Consider the following 22,297-nt stretch of genomic DNA (forward strand, 5'->3'; position numbering starts at 1 on the left):
GGATTCATCCTGGAAGTGCAATTTTGTAATGGTGTGCATTGCATGCCTTCATACGTGGCCTTTGCGCTTTGTACTTTGTGTCATGTATCATGTGGCACTGAGATCACAAGGTTTGCATGTGCGTTTTCACTCCGGAAAGTGCTGCTTAGGATTCCATGAATTGGGTCACGTTTGTGATTGACTGGGTGTGTTTGTTTTTATGCGGCACGTCCCTCAACACACCCACGTTATTCCCCTTTTTTCCTCATTTTTCACAAAGAATAGGGAATATGCATGTTCCGCCCCCTATTTGTTTCTTTGCGCTTGCTCTTCCCACACGTTGTGCTGTGTGTCATTCATAGCGCTCAGCACCACGCAAAGAAGGTAAGAAACCGCACAAAATGAGTGCAGACCCATGTATTGTCCATGAACTTGAGTTTTGCATGCTGTATTGTGCATTTTTTTTTCTGCAGAAAGTGCCTTTGCGGCACGCACAACTTTCCATGAATCGGGTCCTAAGTCTTTCTCTTTTTGGGAGAAGTGCAGAGCTCTGTTTTTAATGCAGTGTGTTACATTCTCAGACACTAATATACATGGATTGACTTGTGCCCTCTTGATGACCACCATCTGGTTTCTTGACTAAATTCACCCTCTGAAGACAGGTTCCAGGAATTATGTCACAGTCAGGAACGTTTCCTTCAGTAATTTCATGATCAACCTTCAGTTTCCTGGAGTCATGACACAGTCTGGCATCGATTCACGTTTCCCAGAGTGATGTTTCAGTCCGGCATTTGATTTCTGGAATGATCTGGAATAATGTCACAGCAAACAATGGTTTTCTTGAGAAATGGCAAAATCCATTACCAGTTTGGTAAAATCACGGTGCAGGGTCCCAACACCCAAGAAAGACAAAATCCCTTTCTACCAGACCCTCCATGGTTGAACTGGTTATGGGTACCCAGTCAATTTACAGAACACAATTCATAGTGCTACATTTCACCGAAAACCATAATACAGGACAACACTGAAAATATTAAGTTATTAAATAAATATATATAGGGTAGTTAGGTATGGGGATAAAATGTGTTTGGATGGGGTTGTGGTGGCATTATAAGGATAAAAAAATCGGGGCTTTTGAGAGGGTGCCCCAAATAAAAAGAAAATTAGTATTTTGGCTGCGATGAAATGCACCATTCTAAATTATCTGTTGGTAAAATCAAATATAACCCTGGTTATGGATGTCAGACCATGGTGATGGGATGGTCTTAGGGGGTCTTGAGTGCAAAATCATGCATTTTAGCTGTGAACATATTAATGTGATTATTTAAAAAAACAAACAAATCAGGCCTCATTCCAAGTATGGCGGTCCGGAAAAAAGGGTGCGGGTTGCAATATACAGGCACCCTTTCCGGACTGCCGTACTAAGAGACTGCCGGTAGCCCTGACCTACCAGCATGTCTCTCACTGAAGCACCAGCGCCATCAGCAACGGTGCTGGTGCTTCTGTGTCCCCATTTCCATGAAGTTCTATGGGAATCCAGGGGAATGGGAATTTATTGTTCCGCCGCCACTTGTGTTATAATGATGGCAACAGGATATCAGGTGGCAGAATCGATGTTACAGGGTTAGCGACAACCCGCCAGGAGCACCGGCGAGTTACCACAAACCTCGTAATGAGGCCTTTGTCTCCTACCATTTCTTGCTCTATGTATGACTAGCACCGTCTTCACATCAACGTGGGACATAAAGGGGGCAATATATGCGTAATGGTTCATAATGCATGCCCATAAAATGTTCAGCCTTAAGATTTCCATGCTTACAGTTTCTGATTTGGAGGGACGAGTCACAGGAAATGCCACATCTACGATATGGGAATGTATAGTAAACATTCCAAGTAACCAGATCTTTCAGACTATTCCCTCTGACATGCACTCAGTAGCCCAGTGGGTAGATGGGGCGTGGGAGTAAGGACTGATAACTTCATGAAGCGCTCTGACCTTATTTATTTATGCATCTGTTTATATTGCTCCAAAGCCTGTGGGCATCAAGGCGATTTCAAGCACAGCATGTCTGAGACTCTGGATCTTGCACCCTCCTTACATATAGAGTGAAGAGCATTTCTTCTCTTATAGTTGTCCTCCCACAATTACAACATGCTGGTCCCCTTTGAGGATTTGGAGACCTGAGTTACATTGTCCTGGGGATGTATTAAAAAAAACATTGGGCCTGATTATAATGTTGGTGGATACGGTATGAACGGTGTCGGTAAGGCACCGGCACTGTTATACCGTACCGCCGAATTACGAGTTCTGCTCGCGGGTGCCTGACAGCCCGCCCGCTCTCACCTGGCAGGCTGTGCGGCACCCGCGAGTAGAACTCGTAATTGCACCAGCACTGTTATCAACGGTGCCGGTGCAACCATGCTCCCCAACCCCATTCTGCCTTATGGGGTAGAATGGGGATCGGGAGCCCGGCAATACTGCCACACGCGAATGGGCAATTACCAGCCCATTCAACTCGTAATGGGCCGGTTATTGCCCATTCGCAGGTGGCGGTACCGGTAGCGAGTTTGGCGGTAGCCGTGCCTGTAAAACAGGCTCGGCTTCCGCCAAACTCGTAATGAGGCCCATTGTAACTGTGTTATTTAGCACGGTATTAGCTCTAGGGCAAACACTGCCCTAGTGCAAATATCCTATTCTTGAAATGAAATGCATTTTTGCAACAGGACAAAGGACTAGGACTAGTGCAGACAATTCCCTGGTGCAAAACAAGCCTTGGAGGAATGTGCTTTTGCAATACCACCCACTGTTTCAATGCATTATGGCACCAGAGCAGTGCTTGTCTCGGTGCTCATACCGGATGATCTTAGCACTATGGAAAACACTGAAATTATGCATTAGGGCATTGTTTGTCCTGGTGCTTATACCCTCTACATTTGCCTTGGCAACCTTGCACTTTTTCTCCAATGAAGCCCTCCCTGGTACGCACAGTCCTCGCTCTGCATTGGGGAGAAGGACACTGTTTGAAATGAAGCCTAATATTTCTGTGTTTCTGGTGACAGCCCGCAGTCCTCTATGACGATTAATGCCCTGAATGGTAAGCATGTGCCTCAAGATGTCCCGGCAGGGGACGGAAAGATAGACTGTCTGTCTCAAAATCACACAGACGTCTCTGGTGAAATAAAAATATAATGTTGCGATTTGTGCTCATCAGAATGCAGACCTGAAGGCACTGCAGACGCAAATGCTTCATGTTACCAAAATGCTGAAGTGGCGGAGCAAAACTTCTCTTCGGCGGACCACCCACAACAGGCGGCGCGCCCGCTAGGCCTCAATTGCCATTCCATCCTAGACCTCTTTTATAGAATTTGTATTTAAGTATTGGCTTTTATGGTTAATACAAACCTTTACACAATAATACAATCCATGTTAAAAGATATGTATATATGTAAAAAACAGATTTCACACAGCGACATTGAGGAAAGACATTTGATTAATCAATAAGTCCCATTAAGACATATAAAAACTGACCGATATACACATTTTGCATGAAGATCATCCATGATCTTTTATTAGCGAAATCATTAAATCCGATGAACCATAAAGGGGTAGATGTTGACAAGTGACACAGGTAATTTTTGAAAAACTTCTGAAAAGAGTGTATAATAACAATCTTACCAGAAAATAGGAACTATGCAGCCTAATGTTGTGCAGTGGAATGGTACTGTCCCCTGCTTAATTGTTTGCACAGTGGCATCCGTCCCAGGGTGTAATTTGTTACATAGAACCCCCATTGCAGCATTTATTGCCCAAAAGAACAGCTAATGTTGGTGATAGACAGATCAAGACTAAGCTGTTGCAGTTCAGTGCTCAAGAGGAATCAATGCCTTTGCTTTCATGGGTGGCTTCAACTACTTCATTCCGAATAGGCCGGTCCGGTATAAATGTGCTGGTATGCCTATATACCCACCCTTTTCCGAACCAGCCGACTACGGGTTTGCCGGTGGGGTACCTGGGTTACCTGCAGCTAAAAGGTGGTGGTAAGCCAGGCGCCCTGCCAGCAAAAAAAAAAAAGTCACTCCGGCACTCGGAATCCAGCGGCAATGCCACCAAACTGAGTCCCAGAAACCGTCCTAACATTTGCTGGTATCCTGGCGACTCTGCCGCCAGGATGCCAGCAAAGTTAGAATAAGACCACCTGCATGCAAGCTCTGGTGTAATTGTCTAATGCAGGGCTCAGGAAAAACCAAACTACAGACACCTGGTTTTCTGGATGGAATGTCATGGGGAGCCAAACGTGGGTGGCTTGTTCAGCAACCAGAAGGCTTTGAAAGGAATTCCCTGACATTTCACTGGAGCCGGTAGAGGGGGGCGGTCATTCGGCAGGGTGAATTGTTCATTATTGATGAAGACTTGCCACTTTGTCAATACATTGGTTCTAGTGAATCATTTCTCTCAACCAGGCTCCCCTTCTCACCAGTCAATTAGTTCCTTTTGTTAGCTCAGCCTCCCCCAGATCACCTTAGGATTCCATTCCAAGCCGTCTTTGTTAACTTAGTGTTTCATTAAAAAAAAGCTGTCAAAACCTCCCACGGTTGCAGTCAAGGAATGCATCAAAACAGCATTTAAAAGGAAAAAATAAAAAAAAATAAAAAAGGAAAATGTCTTCTCAAACCGTGAGCACCTCATACAATGACTGCGTTTGACAAATAATACATACTTTGACAACAGGCTAACACAATAGTACGTTAACACACTTTCTTCTTCTCTGGAAATATTTAACTATTTGAAGAAAAAAAAAACACATATTCATGCAAATCAAACTACACCATGTAATTTCAAAATCAAACACATGTTTCTTTGAATGTACAATTCCACCCGTGGCCTCTGTTGTAATGCGTGCACAGTCAGTGGGTTTCTGATTCAAGATATTACCAGAATCCTGCAATGAAATATAGGGCCTGATTACGGGTATGGTGGTGTGGGAACAAATTGTGGCAATGCAGCGGTAACCCTGTTGCCACTTAGTTACTGCTACATTACTGCACTGCCATACTACAACTTTGGTGGTAAAGTGGAGGATTTTAAATCCTCCCCTTTAACCACAAAATAGACCAAAACTGTCAGAATTACCGCCGGCAGGGAATTTAGCCAAAATCCCCATTTAGACGTATGGACCTCAAAAACTGGGAAAGTGCTTTGAGACTCTAATAATAGTAAAATGTGCTATATAAATGACAAGTACAATACAATACACTTGTAATCCCGGAGTTAATCCACGGGACCGAGTGGTGTTAACGGTAATTCCATGTGGTAGTATTTCACCAGATTTACCCAGAAATAATGCCAAACATGTACCGAGGCCCATAGACTTGTAATGCACTGAACCCCCCCCCCCACCCCCAACCCTCATACTCATAGTCACTGGCCGTATGAATGTATAAACATATTCCCTGAAAAAGAGCTGATGGGACACTGTAATTATGATTTCAGTCCTGAAAAATGTAGTGCCATGGGGCATGCCCTGGTGGAACTACAAGATGGATCCCTCTGTCTGGGACCTGGATGAATGCTGAATGCCAGACTCCAGACTCATTGCCCGCAAGACAACCGTTGTAAGTACTGCAGGTAGGGTTTCTCTCCCCTGGGCATGGCCGCCATACGTCTACTGCCGGTGGGTCATAGCGCACATGGCATGGGCCACAGGACACACCCTGTGGGCATTACAGTTATGGTCCCTCTGACTGTGGTTACATGGTTTCAAAAATGTCATTATAAAAACCACAAAAAAAACATGATTATTGGAAATTATTGTTCTTTGATAAGTTCATGTAATAACGTAATAAAGAATAATAATAACAAAAATTGATAGATTTCCAGAAATAAAAAAATGATAAAATGACATGCACCACGCTCATCAACACATGCATTGTGTGGCCAGGTGTTAGTATGTTGTGGGTTAGGGAACGGAGGTGTTGGGACTGAACAAGCAGCCGGATTGCCAGGCGTGCATGCCTGCTGGGCAAAGTGCTTGGACTTGCAGTGACAACTACCATTTACAAGGGTGTGTTGAATCTAACATCTGGCTTGGAGTCTGCATTTGTTTTGTAATGTTGCTATGGTTGTGACTAGGAAGGATCCAAGGGCATTATGAACACTTCACTTTTTTTTGTTTAAATTAGCTTTATTGAGGGATAGGTCAAGAGGATAGCTCATGGGCAATGTGCTCACCTTGGGACCAAAACATTGGCCATCATTACAAGTTTTCCGGTATATGGTAAAGGTGCTTGTGATACCATTTACCATAACCTTTACCGCCCTGGCTAAGTACAAGGTTGCCTGAACACAGTTGCAGGAATTAATAGTGCCGGTATCACCTCATCCAGATTTACCGTCACCAGTATCAACTCATCCGGAATAACCGGCGCTGTTAATACCGGCATTGAAAAAAACGGATGGGCCGGAAACCTGCACCTGTAATATCAACACAATGGTATTACCGGCATATCATGAGAATGGATTTGCCGGTAATACAGGCTGATATTTGCTGGTAATACTGGCAAAACTAAGGAAGAGATAACAACACATCAGAGGAGCCGGTAAATAGACACAGGTGAAGGAAATAAGGCCACATTTGCACCCAATCCATCCAGGTGCACCCAATGCACACAGGAAGACTACAGAAGGGCCACACCATTCCCAAAAACATCTGCCAACATAACCATGATGCAAGTCATTGTTGCAAACATGGAGTTCGAGGCACTGCATGGCAAACTACAGCTGCAGGGACTGGAGTACCAACAGCGGCAACAGGAGTCCAAGGAGAGAAGGAGGAGGAGAAGGATGAGGATCATGGGGATGCAGGTGATGATGCGGATGCGTTCCGTGATCCCTCGCACAAGGTATACACTCTGAACCCTCACTGACAGGCAGATCCTAACCCTGTACTGCCTAAACAGGGAGACCATACTTGATCTCCTCACCCACATCCAGGTGGACATTGGGAGCACGATCAACATCATGTCAGCCATAACACTGCTGGTAAAACTAGTGTGGGTCCTGCACTTGCTGAACAGTGGCATGTTCCAGCACTGTTTAAGAAAGCTGCACAGAATTTCAAAGTCTGTCTTCTCCAGAGGGCTGGTGCAGGTGCTGGATGCCCTCCTGTGCGATGTGGGGCAGCACTTTAGAGTGATGCACAATTACCTGTGTCTATCCAATGACACACACATGTCTGGAATAGGTTGCCCAGGCTCACACACACCTGGCATATGCTCTGGGGTATAGGCCAAGACTAGGTGCTGGGCCCATGAACAACAGTGTTACCCATGGCAATGCCATATGTTACGCCACCCATTGGCGCCCCCATACATGGGATAAGACACTGCCTAATAACCACTGATGGTCACTATCCTGCTATCAGACCTGGCATGCACTTCATTCACAAAAACTTACACTCACCATCATGGATGCCACACAGACCACCTTCACATGTGACCCAGACTTCCAACAGGTACCGAGCATTGTGGCAATGCACAGGCCGAGACCCCATAGCATGGCTCCCTCACAGTCAGATACCAAAATGCAATGTGTGTTGGCTGTGCACTGTCTGCACAGTTTTGCATGTCATACTGGACAACCCCCTTGACATTGCAATATGCATGCAAGGACTGGAATGTGAAACAGAGTGGCACAATGTGAAATGGGACATGCAAGCACAGATTGACCATTGCGATGCTGCATGACAGGAAATACCACTGCCGGACATCACGAGTTACACTTGTGTCTCTCCCCCTGGTAGGTGATTCTGGATGTCCACTGCTTCCGGGGCTTATGACCCCCTTGAGGAATCCCCAGATGCCACAGCAAATGGCATCTAACAGTGACCACATGAGGACCAGGGTGGCCAATAAGGAGACCTTTGACCTCTTGAACGCCTGATTCAGATGCCTACACTTGCCTGGGGGTTCACTGATGTACAAGCCAGACACGGTTACACAGATAGTCCTTGACTGTGCAATGTTGCATAACATCTGCATCAGGCTCAACATACCCTTGGCCTCAGATCTGGACATGCCTCCCCCAGAGAATGATGATGCAGCGCCAGTCGGTCCCATGCATGTGCGCACTGAGCACATGGAGGGCAGGGATGGCCACATGGCCCAGCAAGAACTACTTGTCTGAAAAAAAGGAATGTCCAGTCAAGTGAAATGTTTTGTATTGTAACGTGAACAGTGGAGATTTGTTGTCCCACAGAGTTATTGAGTATTTATAAGAGAGCTTTTTCACTTGACACTTCTTCGGCTGCCTTAGCACTCGATTTGGCTCTGTTGCTTAGTAAGCGTTCGGAGTTGCCTACTTCTCAGTTGCCTATGAGAGAGGTTCCTCCGACATTTGTGTCAAAAGTCGAGGTTCCGGCGGATGTTGGAACAGGTGCGCCGGCCTATGAAATTCCTGCACATTATGCGTCGCAGTTTGTTCACGTCCCGTTCTCAAGACAGGAAGTGAATACCATTAGGCAATCTATCCCCGATATTAGGAAAAATCCGACAGAGTTCTATAAAGAAATAGAGTCTGTTTTTCAATCCTCAGTATTCACCTTAAGTGATATTGATTTGTTATTTCCTGTACTCCTGCCCATAGATTTGTGGAAACAGGTTAGGTCTATAGATGATGTAGCAGGGTTAGGAGATATATGGGCTAACATAATTAGACTCGATGGAGAAAGGCCAGCTGGTGAGAGACCGCCGCAGGTGATATTAACTTTACCTGATAGAATTGTTGCGAAATTGAAAACTATAATTCCCGAAAAAGGAATTATTTGGGACAAGCTTACGGCCTGTGTCCAAGGGAAGTATGATGGTGCTACCGAGTTCTTTAATCGGTTCAAACAGGTATTCTCAGATTTCAGTGGACAAGACTTAGGTACAGAGTCTGGGAAAAGGTTATTCATAGACAAATGTGTGCATGGATTGTTGCCTGACATCTATTCGCAAATTATGTCTTCTGAGAGCACTTGGCAAGCGAAGTCTCAATCAGAAGTACTGCACATGGCTCAGTACTATGAGAATCATGTCAATAATGAAAAGGAAAGAGTTGAAAAAAGAAAAGTTGACTTGAAGACGAAAGTATTACTACAGCAAACTTTTAGAGGCACTAGAGGGGGTAATTCACAGTTTAGAGGTCAGTATGTTCCACAAGGAAATGTGCCCTTGGGTCCTGTAAACATTAACCAGTGTGCGTATTGTAGGCAAGAGGGTCATTGGCGTGCACAATGCCCGGTCCTTCGACAGAGGTCAAATAACACATTTGGAAATCTGGGTAGATGACCCAGAGGTCGACCGGGTGTAGGGGGCCCTGGTAGAGGTCAGTTTTCACAAGATTCACAGCAACCTTTTTCATAGGATAATCAGGCACCAAGTGTGGATACTAGAAACATATTTGATCATCCTTCTGCCGCTTACGTCTCTGAAGAACTTCCTTTCGATGATATTCTGTTTCGTTAGGATTGAACGAAGCAGGGTTTGGAACCTACGCCTATTCCCGTCAATCAGAAAGGCCCTTACATTGAAATGATAGTGGGAAGTAGGAAACATCTATTCTTGATAGATACAGGGGCACAAAAGTGTTCCATTGATCATTCTCGGGTTCCAAACATTCCACTGTCAGGGCAAACTAACGTTTCTGTAGGGTTTTCGGGCACACCATTGTCTGTCCGGTTTTTTCGCCAGTGCCTATTTCCTTGGGTCCGTTTACGGACCACTGTCCATTCCTATTGACTTTCAATTGTGGAGAGAATCTGCTGGGGTTGAATCTGTTGAAGGAATTAAATGCGGTAATTCATTGTTCTTCTGATGGAGTGCGTTTCATGATTTCACCATAGCAACTTTCTGTCTCTCAATTCCTGACTAGACCTTTGCCGCTGGAATTAAGTACTGTTCTGGAGTGTTTATGGGCAATTGACGACAATGATGTCATTGTTTTGCAGATCGAGCCTGTTAAAATAGTCTTGAAACATGCAGTAAAGCTGCCACGTATTCCACACTATAAGATTTCAGTCGAGGGTGAGCAAGCTTTGAAATGCATCGTCTCCGATTTTGTGCATCGAGGGATAATTGAGGAAATTGCAGGTAGTTTGTGCAATAGTCCGATTTTGCCCATGTACAAAAAAGGCGATAATGCAATTCCTTTTCATTTCATAATTGATTTACGTGCCATCAATAAGATCGTCGCTCCACAATTTCCAATTGTGCCTGATGTGACAACAATATTAACCATGATCCCGGCTTCAGCTACTTACTTTAGTGTTGTGGATCTGAAGAATACTTTCTTTAGTATTCCTATACACAAGGAAAGTAGATACCTGTTCGCGTTCACATTAGGGGGACGCTCATTTACATTTACCCGTGAACCGCAGGGTTGCACGGAAAGTCCTAGCATCTATAATAGGGCTTTGAAAGAACAGCTTGATACTCTTGAATTGCCTTCCACTTGTACATTGCTTCAATACGTTGATGACCTGCTTTTAGCTGCTGACTCAGCGAGCGGTTGTAAGGAGGGCACTGTGCTGTTGCTTATTCACCTGGCTAAACATGGTCACAAAGCTTCGCTTAAAAAGTTTCAATATTGTTGCCAGGAGGTTGCCTATTTAGGCTATCTCCTGTCAAAGGAGGGAAGAAGATTGACACCTTAACGGATAAAACACTAGCATGTCTGTCCCAAATACACAGAAGGAAGTTAGAGCCTTGATAGGAATGGCTTCTTACTGTGGGCAGTGGATCCCCAACTTTTCGTTAACAATTCAGCCGATGTTGGCTCTGACGAAGAAGGGCATTTCTTGCCATTGCCGTGGAACATGGAGCACCAGCGTGCATTTGATTTGCTCAAGACTGCATTGTGCTCGGCACCGGTTTTGGGCACACCAAACTATGAAAAGGCCTTTGTGTTGTTTGTGCATGAATGTGATGGATGTTCTTTGGCTGTATTAACGCAGGAACATGGAGGGAAGAATAGGCCATGCGGTTACTTTTCTTCCGCCCTTGATCCTGTAGCATGCACTTTGCCAAGATGTTTGTGAGTTGTCGCTGCTGCATCTGTATCTGTAAAACAGAGTGAGGGAATGGTCCTAGGCCACTCTCTCTGAGCCCGTAAGGCCTGGGGAAACAGCCATTTTGTCGCCACACTCTCCAATAGTTTTGTCTCCGGAACCAGTTTCTCCGGATTTTGCATCTCTCCTGTTCTTGATACGTCGCTTCCAACGGGAAGTGACGACACATTGTTTTCAGATCTCTCAGTACCAGGAAGCACGAGGTACAATCTGCGCCCTAGGAAATAGACCTACTGCACGATTCGGCTGTGTGATCGAGGAAAATCATCAAGGGCTTGCCTTTTTGCCGATCTACTGTTTATACAGAGATTCTGTTGGCTAGAGTTTGTGGAAGGACTAAGAAGTTGCTCGGCCTGGAGGTCGCCAGCTAAAATAACATTGGTGCGTTGGTTTGAAGATTAAAATGCCTGCAACCGCTACCGCTCGTACAGGACTGATAAATGAACGTGTGACCAGCTGTGAAAATGGACAAACTGTTTGGGCCCCTATAAAGTACTGCTGTCTTTTTATAATGTTAATTGGTTTTATAATATTCATTGTTTTAGGCTTCAGGTATCTAGAAGAAGTACACCCATTAGAAAATTTGTTACCGACTGAAAATGTACCTACTGTTTCTACTCCTTTTGTGCATCTGCACACTCTATCTCCTAGGGATTCTCAGCATAGACAGAGATATTACAATAATACGTTATTACTCATCATGAACGCTACACATGCTATTTTTAATAAATCCAACTGTTGGGTCTGTTCACATTTACCATAACATGGGGATAAGGGGCTAGGTTGGTATATTCATCCTTTTCCTTTGACAACTGCTTCTTATGCTTCTCTTAGAACACTGTTATTTGGTCACTGGTACGACAGCATCTCAGGGAACTTTGATGGGACTAATTTGAATCAGTTTGAGAAACGTGTTTTGGCTCCCTTAGGATGCTCGCTTTTTGCAAATAGGAATAAACTCAACGTTGCCTCTATTAGGCCTTCTGATAGATTGTCTCGTCCTTTACAATCTTTGATTTCTTTTAAAATGGCTCCTATAGGCAATAAGGAAGCCACGCCTCCTTCTTACACTGTTAACCATAGCCCCGATTCAGTTTCTTTCTGCATACAGAGGAATGGTCCTCAGTCAATGGGAGATTTTAAAGGTTGCGCCAATGTTGCGAATTTGACTGGGCAAGACAGACCTTTGTATGTAGGCGAACCTGTCTACTTGTTATTTAGGGATCCTGTTACCCGGGGTATTCATAGCCAGTACTGTAGAGGTTTCAAAGGCTCGTTCATGGCGGGACGAGTATGGTGACACTTCAGCACAAGTTCTGGGAGACGTAGCAAAATCCTTTGTGCCATTTTTGGGACAAATAATTAACTCTAAAGATATAAGCAAACTAGCGAGAGTACTGGAGAGAACCATCAACCGGACCACGGACATACTCTATAATATGACATTAGAACAGAAAGCATTAGGATTAGTAGCACTTCAGAACCGGATGGCATTAGATGTCATTCTGGCTGAACATGGTGGAGTGTGTAAATTAGTGGGGTTCGCTTGCTGTGTTTTCGTGCCAGATTCCTCCCCAACTATCTTCAAGACAATACAAAATCTGCATGTCCTAAGGTCAGAAGTGCACGTTCCCGAGGGAAACTGGGATCTTAACGCTTTGTTCTGGGACTTCTTGCGATCTTGGGGTTGGAAGGTACTTTCGGTCTTGCTGATCATTTTGGGAATTTTGTTGTTTCTTTGTTGCTGTATACAGTGTCTTCCTAGTATATGTTCGATGTTAGGGGTATGTTGCGCACAGGCAATGGGTACATTAGGGCGCAAGGTACACGCCCCAGACAAGAACTCCAATGAATATGTGCTGAAAGAAATTTTGATAACTGATCTAATGGCAATAGATATTTCCGATAGTGATTCAGGGTGTATGGACGTTGGGACGTGGAGTTGTTCGTGTAGTGATCAGAAGTAGTTTTAGCGCTTGGCATAGGCCAAAAGGAGGGTTTGTCAAACGGAAAATCATATCATGCCTCCTATACAGTATGAATATATGTATATTGGCCTAAGCCAAGCCGCTTTGCGAAGAAATCCGCGTTACAAGGTTTTGACCTTAGGTAAGTGTAAGCCGCCATTTTAGGTTCACCCGCCATTTTAGATTCTCTCTCTAAAGTCACCCTGTGTTCTAAAATGGTGGACAGTGTCATTCTGAATGTAACATGGCCGTCTTGACCTATGTGTATAAAATAATATGTAACTTGCCAGCAGGCCACATTGTGGGGTCATGAACTGAGACCTTGTCCTTCGTTGACCTGTGTATAGAGGGTTACCTGCGCCAACAAAGTTAATCCGCGAGTACATGTTAAACATAATATATTCAAATACTGAAATGTGAACACTTGTTTAACTGCATTGCATAAAGATGTATGAGAAGGCTCAACGAGAAATCCGAAGACACACTGTTGCCATTATAACTTGTTAGTGAATGTATTAATGGCAAACCTTAAATGTATAGATGCATGAACTAGGCATGAACCCTAGATCCATGATGTATTAACTTGTAGGTGGGCTGATCGACATGTTTCAAACTGTATAAAAGGCGCGACTATTCTAATGTACAGCCCCACTCACTGAGCACACCGAACAGGGCTGGAGTTCGCTGTGTTGTACTGAGGGCCCGATAGCTATCTGTTGCTTTGTCCTTTGAAACTGTTCAGTATATAATAAAGATCTCTGTATCTTTCTTTGTAACCCGCGTTTGGTGTATTTCCTTTTGGGGTACTCAGCCTCGATATCTTCTTTTTGATTTCACACTCCCTGAAATAAGGAGTTTTTCAAAGTCTGTTAGGTCCCTTCTCAAAGTGTCCACCAAGGATGATTTAGTGAGCACCCCGACTATATCTGATTTTATTGGGAATACCACAAGTACTGGAAGCTTACTGATAATGTCAAGCTTACAAGAATTGTCCAAATAGAAATTTACTAAGATTGTCGAATTTACTGGGAATGATAAACTGGGAGCTTACTGGCAATGAAAAATTGGGGCGTTATTGTTAATGGCAAGCACATTGAGAATGCCAAACTAAGAGATTACTGGGAATCTCATGCTTTTTGAGAATGCCAAACTACAAGCATATTCTGAATGCGAAACTCAGATATTGCTGGAAATTCCAAGCTGTGAGATGGGATAACTGGGAATGTTAAGATTACTGGGCATGTCAAACCTGTAGCTGATTTGGAATTACACATTGGAAACCTAATGGGAATGTCAAATAGGTTATTGGGAATGTAACTGTTATTTGGCTAGCAATACAACACTTTGAGAATTACAAACTGTGAGATTTCTTTAAATGTTACGCTTGGAGCTTGATAATCATTTTAAGATTGTGAAAGTAAAAAAAGTACCTTTCTGGGAATATCCAAATGGGAGATTACTGAAAAAATCACACCATGCCATCAAAACATGCAAGACATAACCTGACATCTCTTGATACAATATATCTTCATGTGTACCATGAAATATAATGACATGACAAGTATCATCACATACATGAAGACATATATTATGGAACATAATGGTGGGACATATCATGACATTTCAAATCATGACACATGGTGGTAAACCATATATCATGTCATGATATCAAAGCATGACATAGCAGAGATGAAATATTTTAAAATGGAATCTCATGAAAAGGTATGAAGTATATCATGACCAGACGTGCAATGACAAGCTATGTTGCCCTCTAGTATTTGGTCCTATCTCACCTCACAGGCGTAGCATGTTTTATTTATTTTTTTATTTTTTTTACAGTTTACTTTCACATTAAATCGTGTTCTGGGTTCCCTTATTTCATATTGATTTGGGGTTCCTATCATGGGCCTCTATATTCAGGCCAAATATTGGATATGTTTATCAGGTTTGTTCTGGCATGCAAGGTGATTGCATGTTCTGAAGGAATGTTGAGGGTCTATGGAAGGCCCAACTCAATTCCTGGTCCTCTGTGGGTTGTGTTAGGCTGTTGGCAAATTAGTGACACAGGACACACTGTCAATTGGAGGGTTTTAGGAGAGTTCACACATGTGTGGGCAACTTTGGTGTTCATGATTTATGTCTACCTTACATATGTTGGTGTTATTTTGAGCGTTTTGTTGTCTGTTTGTGGTTTACTTACCCTATGTATGTTTAGTGTCGGTTCAGTGTTTTGTTATTTTCCTCCTGATTAAAAGAAACACAAAATGAGTTTTCCTCTGATCATTGTTCCGTTTTATTTACATTGATAAAACTGTAAAAGGCTAAAAAGAAAACATTACTCTCCATTTCCTTTCCTCCATCTAAGTGTCACCTGATGGCAAGTGTCTCCACGGGGATTCTCTGCCCATCCTCCTTCCCCTTCTGCTTCTCCATCCAAGCGTCACCTGAAGGAATGTGTACAATTCACTCACTCCAAGTGATGGAAGCTGCATGCTTTCTCCTGCCTTTCTGAATGAATGCTACTTTTTGTAAATCCTGAAAAAAGTTTGAAGAGCTAAAGCAATCGTTCCTGTCCTCTTTCCTCCGCCCCACCAAAGTGTCGCCCAAGTGTCATCCCTGATGGCAGGTGTGCCCTCAAAGATTCTCTGTACTTCCTACTTGTTCTCCTCCTCACAGACACAAGTGTCACCTTATGTCATGTATGTCATTCACACTCTAACCTTATTCCACAAATAAATCGACAGCATGGGTCTTGGACATTATGCCCTCAGGGATTATTTGCTCCTCCCGGTCCTCCTCCTCCACAAAAGTGTCATTCTTTGTTACACAAGTTGTTCACTCACTTTAAGAGACAGATACTGAATGAAATAGCCTGCCTCCCTTAATCACTGCTACATTCTCCCGCAAACATTGTGTTAGCATTTTTCTCAAAGAGGCTTCTTTTGGTGTATCTCCCCTCCACCTTCACCACCATGTTATGAAGCACAAGCTAGATGTACGTTGTTTTCTGGTGGCAATTGTCTTATTTTAAAGTCACTATAAAACAATACATGTAGACTCCCAAAAAGGCTGTTACTTTCTCATTTTCTCCAGACTTCTATAGGTGTCATACAGAAGCAAATGGCATGCACCTCTGTGTCTGGTGGTTACACAGGAGGCTCTCACTCTCAGAGATTCCTACTCCTTCGATCTCGTGATGGCACTTGTATTGTTCACCAAATTCAAATCACTGAATAGGGCACAACAATAAGACAGCAAAAATAAAAATCCTAGCCAAACAAAACTTGCCTATATCTAAATCTCCAAGTCCTCATCTTTCTCCTGATCCTTCTCCATACTCAACTATTGTAACTCGTGTTTATAAATCTTTCCCAAAGTTCCCAAGCCTCTAGCAACAATCTAGTGCCTAAAACTGAAAATACACTTCAATCACATTTGCCCCTTTTTCCCCTCAGGTCAAACATAAAAGAACTTCTTAGAAAGGTCATCTGAAATTTGACCTGGATCACCACTTTGAAATATGGGAGATCAAGGGTTCAGGACACATTTTTTAAACAACCAAATGCATCCCTATCTTAACTATGGTGTAATAAAATGGTTTGTCTGAATGTAAGGTGTGCTGCTATTGACACTTTTGGGCTGTGGTCAGTTACTTTGCAAATTATTATTATTTTTCTCTTATTATTATGGTATTTATTGAGTGCTGACTTAGCTTCGAGAAGCAACGGAACACCTTACAGAGGTATACAACAATACAGAAACATAATGAACTGCTTTTCAGAGTTAACAACAGGACAGATATACAGTGTGGGGATACCGAGGGGCAGAGAGGAGGAGTACTGTTGTACCAGGTGGCAGAGAGGAGAGGATCAGACGCTGTTTAGCGAGTCAGGTGGTGTGAGGGGCTATGTGATGGACTAGGCATTGAGGCTGAGAGATTCCATGAAGTGGTGGGTCTTGAGATCTTTTCTGTATTGTATGAGCATGGGGGCAGTCTGATGCTCATGGGGAGGAGGTTCCATGGTCTTGGGCCATAGGCAGAGAAGGAGTGTTTTCTGTTCCTTTCTTTGTGCAGCAGTGGATTTCAAGTATGTAGGTGTCGTGGCTTCTGGCCGTGCACTGTCCACTGGCGATGCTTAGTTTCTCTGCAAGGTTGCTGGGTGATTGTGACTGCCAATAGGTGATGCAACAAGACTTAAAGGTGATTTGTGCGTGCAGTGGGAGCCAGCGAAGGTCGATGAGGGATGGGGTGATGTGGTCATATCTGCATAGACCCTTGATGAGGCTTGCAGCTGCATGCGTTCTCGGGGGCACCAGCTGGAGGATGATGGGAGGCCTTCAAGGAGTGCATTGCCCCCATCCAGGTGGGATAGGACCAGTGCTTGAACAGTTGATCTAAAGCTGTCCGGAGGGAGGAAGGACTTGACTTTCCACAGGAGGGAGAGCTGATAACAAGCCATCTAAGTTGTCTTAGCTATGTGTGTCTTCAAGGAGAGATGTTTATCGATGTGGAACCCGAGGGACTTGGCGCAGGAGGTGAGCTCAGAGTGCATGGTTGATAGTTAGGTCTGTATGTCTGGGTGTTCAGTGTTGTTGGTGTGGAGTAGGAATTTGGTCTTGGAGGGTTGGAGCGTTTAGTATACACTGGACATCCAAGACAAGATCAATGAGAGCCAGGTTTTGAGCCTCTGGATGGAGTTGATCTTGAGGTATAGCTGTGATTCGTTGGCATGTTGGTGGTTATGGATGTATGGCTAGGAGGGCTCACAACAGCTCCATGTATAGATTGAAGATCACTGTGGAGAATACTGATCCAAAATGTATATTGCATCATTGCTAAAACCAAAAAAAAACATAAAGGAGAAGAAGCACACCCTTTCTTTGGATATCTATGTTCGAACACTGAATGTAATTTCAATGTTGCGGAGCTACTGTAGCTCATAAAATCTTCATAAATTTAAAGGGCACGGGGGAGAAAACAAATGACTGTGGTATCAAAAGTCACTCTATTGTGTCCATGATCATTGCTAAAACCAGCCACATTGGATTCATATTGTTTTAATTACATTTAACAATGTTTGTGCTCCTGTGCAGTGGCCCAATGTGTGCTGTCATAGATTCGAAATCATGACAGGGTGTGTGCTGTTCGTCCAACATGCTTAATCTTGGCATTGTGCCATTGTAAAACCCTGCACTCCACATTAATACCCCTATCACCACTACCTGTGAACGTAGGGTTACTGCAACAACACTAAGACAAAAGCACATTTGGTTATTGCTCTGATAATAAGACAAGCAATATACATGTGTTATAAGGAAGGAAGTTCCTGGTGGAAGTGTTTTCAGAGGCTACAGGCTTAGCTGTCTGCTTCCTCAATTGGGGACACTGGGAGTGGCAGTACAGCCCATCCACAGCCAGTCTACAATCCAATAGAAGACATTGATCAAGGGCAACATTCTTTAATGTTATGTGGACAACTGGTGACAGCATGACCCGTGGCATTTAAACATTTTCATATTGAGCCTCTTTTGATGAAAAACATTGTTTCTTGGGCCTCCCACAATCTATAAATTCGTAGATGTTTATTAAAAGCAATCACTGTAACCAATTTTTAACAAGCATAGCACCCGAACAGGATATCTTTTGTGCCAGACTTTGGGAGCCAGCCCCACTGTTTGATGACCACTGCCCTAGACAAGCCTGGCAAGCCTTAGCCTTCTTTATGGCAATATAAAAGAAGTACACATCTTTTGGTGGTGATTTATGGCTGGGAAGTTTGGATGTAGTGAACATAATGATGTGGAGGTAAGAAGGAAATTGGAAATTGTGTGCAATATGTGTACTCAATAAACTATCAATGAGTTGCTAATTGCATCTACTGGCAATTGGTGTTGATGTCCACAATAGACAGTGCAATGACTTCCAATGTGGGTATGAGGGAATTTGATAACTGTGCAGAATGTAAACTCATAACAATATACTGAGGGGTCCTGGTGGATGCTGACAAATATGTTGAAATAAACTCATGTTGGGTGTGCATTTTATGAAAGGTTAAACCATTTAATAATGTATTTTATGGCAGCTGTGAGAGTGCAGTATTGAGAGATCAACACACAAGTGACATTTCTGTGGCTGCATACTTGTATTCAAATGAAAAGTGGGTTTGAGGAAAGGCCTCACTAGCCCTAATGATAAGAGGGGGTTTCCCTGCTTCAACATGAATCTCAAATGAGTCTGTCAAGATGTCAAAATAAAGATTAGTCCACCATCGTGTCAAAACCCTAACTCTAGCCCTCACATTAAAAACTCAACATGAAGTGCAAAGGTGTTGTCTTCCCAGGAAACACTTTATAGTTATTTCAAAGTTCCATGCACGCAGTTTCAAAGGGTGCCAAAACAAAGTTCCACAGGTGTCAAGAGGATGTCTCCCTTCTCTTGACTTCTCAGAGGGATTGCAAGTTCCAGGGGGAATTCATTATTTCCCATGGTTCCGCTTCTACTTCCTTGATGATCTAAAAGACTGTCTCCCCTTCTCTTAGTTTGGACACAATGTTCACAATCCCAAGGCTGACTCCCTTCCCCAGGTTTCTCTTCCTTTTCACAGCCAACTGGGTTCACTCTTCTCCCCGGTACTGTGACTAAGAAGAGGAGTAACAACTGTCCTTCTTATGTGTGTGTGAGTCACAAACTCACTTGGCTTCAACAATTCTCCTTCTAGGTAGGCTTGGTCTCCTGCCAAATAATTTCTCTTGCTCAGCCAACCAGGCTCACTTTCCTTTCAGGTACTGTGCCTATGAAGATGATCAACATACATTTTTCACTTATAGGAGTGAGTCGCAGAATGGTCTGTATTTGTCACTTTTCCTCCTTGGTAGGCTTTGTTTACTCTCCTGCCAAACTCTACCATTTATGACCATAGATATGATAGTTTATTTAAGGTTACTTTCAGGCTACAGACCTTCAGCTCAGGTATTTTCCCCCTTCTCTATTTGACACAACTTCTTTTTACTGTCAGGGTGCCAGACCCTAGGTTTGGGTGGTATCCAGTAATTATAACAAATAAAAAACAGAGAATGAATTTACAGTGAAAACCTTTACAGCGAAAATATATCAATACATTTTCCAATATATATATATGGATGGTGGTGTAAGGGCTTAAAACAGGTGACTTAAATCACATAGAACCGGTCAGGGTATTTCTTCACTTGTTCCACTCGCCAACACTTTCTCATTTTGCGAGGGCATCCGCCTTCTTCTGGCTTCCTTCCTCTGCCATGGTAGTCGTGGTGCCTGGGAAGGCTTTGTTCGGTCTGTGGCAGTGCCGCAGCACCAACCATTCTTCAGGAAGTCGTTATGCTTCCAAAGCCTCAGGACCAACTGTTGCCTGCGTCCGTCAGCCTGCTGTCTCTTCCCGCATCTAAAGACTGGCTCTGGAGCTCCCGGCTTCTGCCTAGGCATCCCGGTTTTTTTCCTATGCACAGCAGACAGAGTGTCCTTCCTCGTGGCTCCTCCAGGGAGGACTGCTCCTCATTGAAATTCCTTATTTCCTTTTTACTGTATAGCCAATCTGCTCACTGTGGTTCTGTGTGGTGTTCCTCCGCACATCTTCTACGTCTCTTGAATGATCTTTTTCATCTCAGTACTAAAAAGGGGAGGACAAACCTCTACTGTGCTGGCATACTTTTTTCAGGGATTCTAGGACTCTGGAGAGTTTCCCTCCCCCTATGATCCTCCCGTGGTGCACCAGCCCCAGTGGGATTATTGGACTGTGTTCACACTGCCCTGGCCACAGCAGAAGAGTTCTCCCCCATCAGAGAGGGGACGACATCCAAGGATTCGTCACACAGCACACAAGGACTCAAGCCATTAAGTCAGTCCCCAGGTCAAACGCTGCTTCTGATAAAACTGGCACATAAATGGCAGGTGATGCTAAATAAAATATGCATGATAGGAACAGCAAATAATCTGAGAAATGTCACACTGACTAAGGCATACAATTCTAAATTGAGGCCGATATATATCAAGCTTTTAAGGAGCATGGGCACCCCCAAGTCTATTTTGAATATCTTAAAAAAAGACTTGATGGATTTACCCCAAAACAGTCCAGGAAATTAAGTCAATGGCCCTCATTACGACCCTGGCGGAAAGTGACTGACCGGACCGCCACAGCGTAAATAGCGTTTCCGCCATTGCACGATGGAGCAAAGTGCGGCCCATTCCGACCCATCGGGCACGAGCACCACGCCATGGCGGAAGTGCAAAGTCCGCGATGGCGGAAATGACCCCAAAACGGCCCACACCGCCGCCGTACGGCGCCCTAGGTGCAATACCGCCACCCATCATAGCGGACACCGCAGTGAGCGCCAACCGGAAAGTACGGCGACCGTAAATATACGGAAACGGAAGTAAAAACATGGGCCCGGAACGGGAAACAACACCCCGTACACCTATAAAACCACAAAATACACACAACCACTAAAAACACCACCCTGAGACACATCCCAACCCGTCATCCACCCTAGTGAAACCAAGAAAAATGGGAAAAGTAGCGAAGAAAGCGTGCGACCGCAAGCGGCAGGTCCACCTCTCCCGTGAGGAACTCACCGTGCTTACAGAGACCCTCCAGGAGAATGCCGCCGCCATCTTCTCCACGCAAATGACCAGGACGGCACTTGCGAACAAGAAGGCCATATGGGCCCTGGTGGCACAGCGGGTAAGTGCGGTGGGGACCGCACCCCGCAACCCACAGCAATGCAGGAAGCGGTGGGACGACCTGCGGATACGCGTCCGTAGCATACTTTCTGCCAACCGCAACATTGCCACAGCCACCGGGGGAGGATCGGAATCACCCATCAAGTTGACCCCCTGGGAAGAAATCTGTGCCTCCACCATTGGAATGGAGAGCATGGAGGGAGTCGGAGGGATGGAGAAAGGAGTGCAGACATCCGGAGAATCAGGTAGGTGGCCCAAATAAAACCATGCCAAATCCACAATGTCCAATCATGTGACTCACATGTGTCCACATAGCGCAACAGCAACACATGGCCAGGAGAACGTCCACACACATTGGCCTGATAGCGCACTTTAAAACTCACAATAAATACATAAATAAGTAAAAACCCCCAAAACACCCACTACACGTGCAGCAGGCACACCCTAACTGCAGGCTGCCAAACAACTGCACCCTCACTCCACACACAAATGAAAGCACCTCCAAGGCCCCGACCCAAATCACCCTCAGGTAC

The sequence above is a fragment of the Ambystoma mexicanum genome, chromosome 3q, assembly GCF_040938575.1.
Source record: "Ambystoma mexicanum isolate Mex_15411 chromosome 3q, UKY_AmexF1_1, whole genome shotgun sequence".
Lineage (NCBI taxonomy): Eukaryota > Metazoa > Chordata > Amphibia > Caudata > Ambystomatidae > Ambystoma > Ambystoma mexicanum.